At 37.2% G+C, this 6466-nt stretch overlaps 1 long non-coding RNA gene across 1 annotated transcript; it reads right to left on the minus strand.

The window, feature by feature from the left end:
* Nucleotides 1-626: 626 nt before the first annotated feature.
* On the minus strand, nucleotides 627-1647 carry LOC309797366. The gene is made up of 4 exons (XR_014292616.1): nucleotides 1456-1647; nucleotides 1291-1335; nucleotides 889-1136; nucleotides 627-750 (listed from the first exon to the last, which is right to left on the minus strand). It is a non-coding gene; the product is annotated as an uncharacterized lncRNA (long non-coding RNA).
* Between the last annotated feature and the right edge of the window lie 4819 nt (nucleotides 1648-6466).

Below are 6466 nucleotides of genomic sequence, written 5' to 3' on the forward strand. Positions count from 1 at the left end.
TGCACTCTAACTAGACATCAATTATTTCACCAGAATTAGAGAAAAAACATAAAGGACATAAAATAATTACAAGAAGCAAGAAATCCGATTCTGTGAAGGCGTGAATATTATACATTTGCCATTTTGCGTGGTGGAAAACAAAGCCATCACGTGAAAAATGACACTACGGTACTAAAAAATTAGAGAATAAAGATATGTTGCCGCACCAAATTAACCTAATTGCATTTGTTCGCCTGAATTTGACCTAGTAGGGACATGGAGAGAGATAGTGTCACTGAAACGATAGTGATACGACTGACAGGCGATTTTTTCGACAGAGAGAAACAGCTGTCCACAAATAATCAGTATAGGTGGCCCTACTGGAGAGGGCTCTAGTTGACATGTGCAAAAAGAAAAGGAAAGTTGGTAAAAGCTGGTAATATGCCAGAACTTGAAAAGCGAACAATTCAAAGTTCAAGACCATCCGAGGGCTGTGAAAACATTTATTTCACAACGCACAATTTTTTTAACGCACCAGCCTACTCTGTCAAATGTGCAACCTATACCAGAAATGTTCACGGTTTTATTCCTACGTACAATCAAGAACTCCTTGACAGCACATTGCATTTTCATAAACAAACAACAACACAAAGAAAAATCAACGGAAAAATAATACGTGTGTCGTGAATTCGTTGACTAAAATCATGAGTGCGTTTGTAGAAGAAGTGGACTAATCGTTCGCTGATCATTCCAACACTGAACCACCTATACCTATAAAAACCAATAGTTGAGGAATAAAACTCACACGAATTTATAAAGGAGATTCATTGCGAAATAAACTAAAAAAAACCTAAAATCAATCACATAAATATCGAATTGGGTGGTAACCTGAGAACGTAACCCGCTTACTCATCTGTGTCCCAGCTCAGCTTCCGAAGACGTCGCACGAGTGCAGTCTTTGTTATGCGTGGTTTCTTCAATACGGCTGAAGTGCTAGCCCATGTTTCACCTGCACAGCATAGAGGTGGAAGAACTCTTGTTGTGTTAAATAAGTGAGAACATAGATCGGCATCATAATTTTGATCAATTTGCTCTTTCAGAGGCCGTACCGCGCCCATGATTATCGCTGTCTTCTATTTTCTTTGTCACCCAATAATCTACAATAATGCTTTACGAACATAGTAAACCAGAATTTATTCAAAATAAAGGAAAAACAGTATCAGAAAGATAAATTTAGAGAAAACATCATCGTGTGGACCTGCACAGCACCATTCTTCTAAAAAACTATAAAAACCAAACTATAAACGCAACCTCTTTTGTTTTTGTTTCCTTCTCGATTTCGCAAAACGTTCCTGCCTGAAATCCGGTTCAATTTTCAGGCTGCGTAAAACTCTTCAGTGACGGCGAAGTTGCTAACGTTTTTACCAGCATTGAATGTAATAAAAGTTAACGTATGTATACATGAAAAACGGTTACCATAAGGTATTTCAAATGCGATAGTGCTTAGTTACAAAAAGACGAATATAAGAAGCTTTGCAGAATACTTCTTAATTTTTCTTCTTTGAACAAACACGAGGTTTGTAAGCAATTTTATTATTGGGCTGACGTTTCGGCCGTATCGCCTTCTTCAGAGCCTGGAAAGGTCGATTGACAACGATCTACCAAGCCAAACACGCCAACAACTTAAACAGAGAAACTCAAAAACCAAGTTCCAACCACGTAAACAACGTCAAATACTCACCACTTCTCTGCCTCCGACCAACCGTTTGGTTGTGTCTGCGGAAGAGGAATGAGGTGTACTTCCTTCCGGAGTGCCCCTTTATCAGACTAGAAGATCAGTCTTATATACTGTGCGAGATCACGTGTGATTAGGAGGCACTCTTCCTTGCGGTTCATGTTTGGGTTCTTGAAATTAGTCCAAAACGCCTCATGAACCCTGCGCGCCGACATGCTAGCTTTCTGCGCGAGAATATTAACCTTAACATCAAAATCCTGTCCGTTGTGTCCTTGTGTCCTATGCGTGCCTAGTGGAGTGTTCGCCTTGCTTTTAAATTAACCATCTAGGTGTTCTTTTATGCGGACACAAAGAGGTATTCCCGTTTCGCCAATATATTCGTCCCCGCAAATTTTGCAAGAAATCAGGTACACTGTACCCGAGATCATGCAATCACCGTCTCTGACCTGAGGGCAAATCGTACATTTATGCGTTGTACATAGACGGTCGTACAAGCGGTTTCGAATCAATTGGCGACGTAGATTATTCGGTGTTATTTCTATAACTACCACTGATTTCTCTAAGCCCACCCTTCTTAAGCATCTTTTTATAGCTATGCTTAATTCGTTCGAAATGAAGGGTATTTGCAACGGAATTTTATTATCGCTAGACCCATCGTTAGAGCTCATCGCCTTTCCTCTAAACTTATACCGAGAAGCTACGATATTGTAACCGTTGGAAATGGCTATTTTCCGTGCCAAGTCGAGTGAATCTTCTCTCTGTTCTCCTCCCGTACACACACCGGAGGCCGTACGAAACATGTCTCTTGTAGTGCTCTTTTTGTGTGTGAAGGATGAGATGAGAGATAATGAACTAGTATGTTTTTATTACTTGGCTTACGGTACCACTTCGTAGCATAGCTGTTATGATGTAAGCTAACCTGAAAGTTTAAAAATGGAAGCCAGCCCTCTTTAGGTGTCTCTCGGGTGAACTTAATGTACTCTGACTGTTCATTTAACAATTCAAAATATTTGTTCATCTCCTCTTGTGTGGAGAAGATGACAAAACAATCATCAATATATCTACAGTAGAGTATCGGCCCAAGATTAATTACCGGGGCTTCTATTTTAGACATAGACGCAATAGCGAGACTAGGTGCCAGTCGCTGTCCCATTGCCAACCCTCTCTTTTGTGGGCAATATTTACCGGATCATCTAAAGATTGACCAGTTCAAACACTATTTTAAGAGGGTCATGATCTGCTCAATCGACAAGCCATACATGTTAATTTCTTTTTGGTGTTTAGAAAGAGGTTCGAAAACGGCTTGCATTGCGGAGTCATTCGATACGTTCGTATAATCGAACATCGAATGACTCCATGACGTAGGCGCTGTTAGGACGCTCGTAACGTAGATGGTCCAGAAACATTCGGGTGTTCGTGAGATGAGTTAGCAAATGTTTCAGTAACTGGACGACTATCAGGTTTATAAACCATGTTATTCTGTCCGTTGGCCCGTTTACACAACTGATAATTGGTCTAACCTTAAACGTTAATGGATTTGTTGACCACAATTCATCAGTGGATACCAGCTTATGAGTTTTAATAAGCAAGTATAGCACGGGACATGTTGGCAGATCGGTTTTTAGTTGAGAGATAAACGATGGTTTTAATTAGTTAATTTAATTTCAATTAATTTTTTCCTGGAAACTTTGCAGAATAATTGTAAAAGTTTAAAACAAACCTTCGTTCATCTATCTGGGCGGTCCTCCCACAGGTCATTTGTCTCGGGCGAGTTCTGAAATTAAACCAAATAGCTGTCACTTACAAAATATTTTATGGTTCATTTTGATTTATTTTTTATAACTGTTTAAAATAACTTACGCTTTGATCTTGGGCACAAGAGAGAACAGCAGTGGTGGGTGATGACGGTTGACCATCACTGCGCTTCGGTCGAATCCCTCCAGGGACAAAGAAGTCCCTAGAACTCTCCCTCCTGTTTCAATGGTCGGCAGCTAATAGTGAACTACAATAGGTGAACAATTCAAGAATCCTTTAATAATTGCTTATATTTTATTGAATAGAGCATTTTAACTGCAGAATTGTAAAATAGAGCATTCTTTCCTCCTGTGAACATGTCAGATTTATAGTCATCGTTGTTTTTGTTTATTCTTTTGTTTATTCTTTAAAAATCCTGCAGTAGAGAAAGGGTTTTTCTATAATCCACTCATGTTAGCTATTTCTAAAGTTTTCCATTGACAATAAAATAATGCTCTGTTTTGAGAAATAGAAAATTGCTAATAGACCTGGAATTAGGTGTCGTCGTCAATGTACTAACCGCATGTTTAGTCACTTCTTTCTTGTTCTTTAGAATAACTAATGGATATTTCATTTCATTATGAAATTTTCATTGATTTGAAATTTTCATTCATTCGTTGTCTCATTACTTTTGCCTTTCTTTTAAATTTAGCGTTCTCTGCTCTTAACTTACCTAATATGTTATTACTGCGATTGATGAACATCAGAATGAGCTTATAACAACTTTCAAAGAAAAGTACTGCAGGCATTCCAAGGCTCACAAGCGAACCGTATTGCCTTACCGATTGTATGAAATAGTTATTTGGGCCATGAAGGTATGTAAAAATTGATAATGTATTCTCTCTTTAAGTTCAACTTTATTAACATTTCGAATTATGTACTGTTTTGTTTTAAATGTTGGGTAAAAAAGTTGTATGGAATCGTACACAAACCTTCCTTATGTAGACCGAGATCTAACTGAATAGTCTGGTTGAAAGTTGTTTTTATCATTCCTTAAGAAATTTGTATAATAAAGAATGCCTCTCACGTCATCGAGGATACCATGCGTAAGCTAAGGAGAAATATCGTCATCAATCTCTTAGCGATTTTGTTTGTGATTGGAGATTTTTGCAGAGATGTTCTAGATTCTCTAAATTTAGATGGTCTTTTATAATTTTAGGCTGAGAGCTTTATCATTTTTTTCCTGCTACAAGGATGATCAAGCTGTATGAAGTTTGCCGTTGAGAAAACGAAGCTTGGCATTTGTGTTTTCACAATTTTAAAAGATCCTAATATATGTTCTTATGAAAAGAACATTGTATTTCTGTTAATGCCAAAAATTTTAAAGATCATATTTTTTTAGGTAGAGGAATGGTCTGCCTAGTATCCATTTTTTCCCAAAAATTAATTTTCCACCATATTTTGCGCTTTTCTTTTATTTCTGCAATATATATGTACATATATGTATCTATTTATTTATATTTTAAAATTATGTTATTGTATAGTACATTACGTCTTCAAATGCTCTTCATAAGTGAAAATTTAGGTCCTAATGAGAAGAAGAAAAAGACCTTTCTTGTTTACGGTCATCAGGTCGTACAGGCAGCTGACAAGAAGATCCGCTTTTATTTTTATCTGTGAGTAACGCAATATGTAATCTAAATGTAAAATGTTTTAAGACTGCTTTGCTTTTATGAAAGTTAGATTCGTTCAAGCTAACAGAGAAGGACGGTAGTTATTCGCTTAGTTGACGAGGTGATATTTTTACTTACGAGTTCCTTATTTCTTATGGGTAGCTATATTCGATATAAATATGTTTCCCAGTGACGATATGATTTTTAAGGGATGCACATTGAAACTGTAAACGTAAAATAACGATGTTAACTGATCTTATTAGGATGAAACTCCAGTTTATTGATTCATGTGCCTTTGCAATGAAGTGCTTTGTGCACTGACTTTTTAGTGTTGTATAATAAAATCATTCTCATTGAAGTGGACAAATCAAGGTCACATTTACTTTTGCATCTATTGCATTGATTCATGTCACGCTTGTCTTCAAAAAGGCAGGATTTGTTATTCACATTAATTTAAGGATTCTTAGTTTCGTCCTTTTTTAAAGGTATTATGATTGTAGTTGTAGTCTAGTTTTTGCTAATTCTTACTAGTGTTTCTTTTCGTTCCAAACATTTATGTAGCTTGTTTCCGAATTCATGAATGAGTCTCCTTTCGAAGCTCCTAAGGAAAGCTCTCAGTGGTCATAAGGGATATTTCTTCAAAAACATTTATATGAAATGATCTTCAAGCCTTCAGAGGCAAAAGAATTACCTCAAGTATAGTCTGAGCCGAGATGTTTTGCTATCTGCTCATTTGATAAAATATAATTCTATTCGAAGAAATGTTGTGTCCTATCAGTTCTCAGTGATGAATATATAATTTTCGTATTGGCGCAGAGCGAGTTTCAAATATGCTTGTGAGTTAAGCAGCAAAAAATATTACATAGCGTGCGGGTGAGGCCAAACTTTGATAAATACTTTTTATGTCCTAAATCAGCTGATGATTTTGATAAAATTTTGTGACAGCTGGTTGAATAGGAAGTTGCACTTTTCGCGCACACTACATCCACAATATTACTGTAAAGCTAACAACGATTTTGTTGGCAAGTCGACTAATATCTGCAAGGAATGCCAATAGACAACGTCGACCTTACCCCATATCCTCCTCTAAGCCTAACAACAGCTGTCAACATGGTTGGATTCCACGCGAGGTCAGTATCGTAACCGTCTCTTTTCATCCGAAGCAAATTGCAGCAAATTGAATTGGTGATTGAGTGGTAGTGTTAAGTGACACACCGACTAGTTTATTGTTTTAGTTTTTGGTGCCTTTCTGCTCCATTTGATGATAGGATAGCTCTTGAATTACTGATTTGCTCGTCAGTCGCCATGGAAGCTTTTTTGATTTTGTTGTCTTTACGGCCCTGCC

Source organism: Mesoplodon mirus (genome assembly GCF_964341445.2).
Source record: "Mesoplodon mirus genome assembly, contig: HAP1_SCAFFOLD_374, whole genome shotgun sequence".
NCBI classification, from domain to species: Eukaryota; Metazoa; Chordata; class Mammalia; order Artiodactyla; family Ziphiidae; genus Mesoplodon; species Mesoplodon mirus.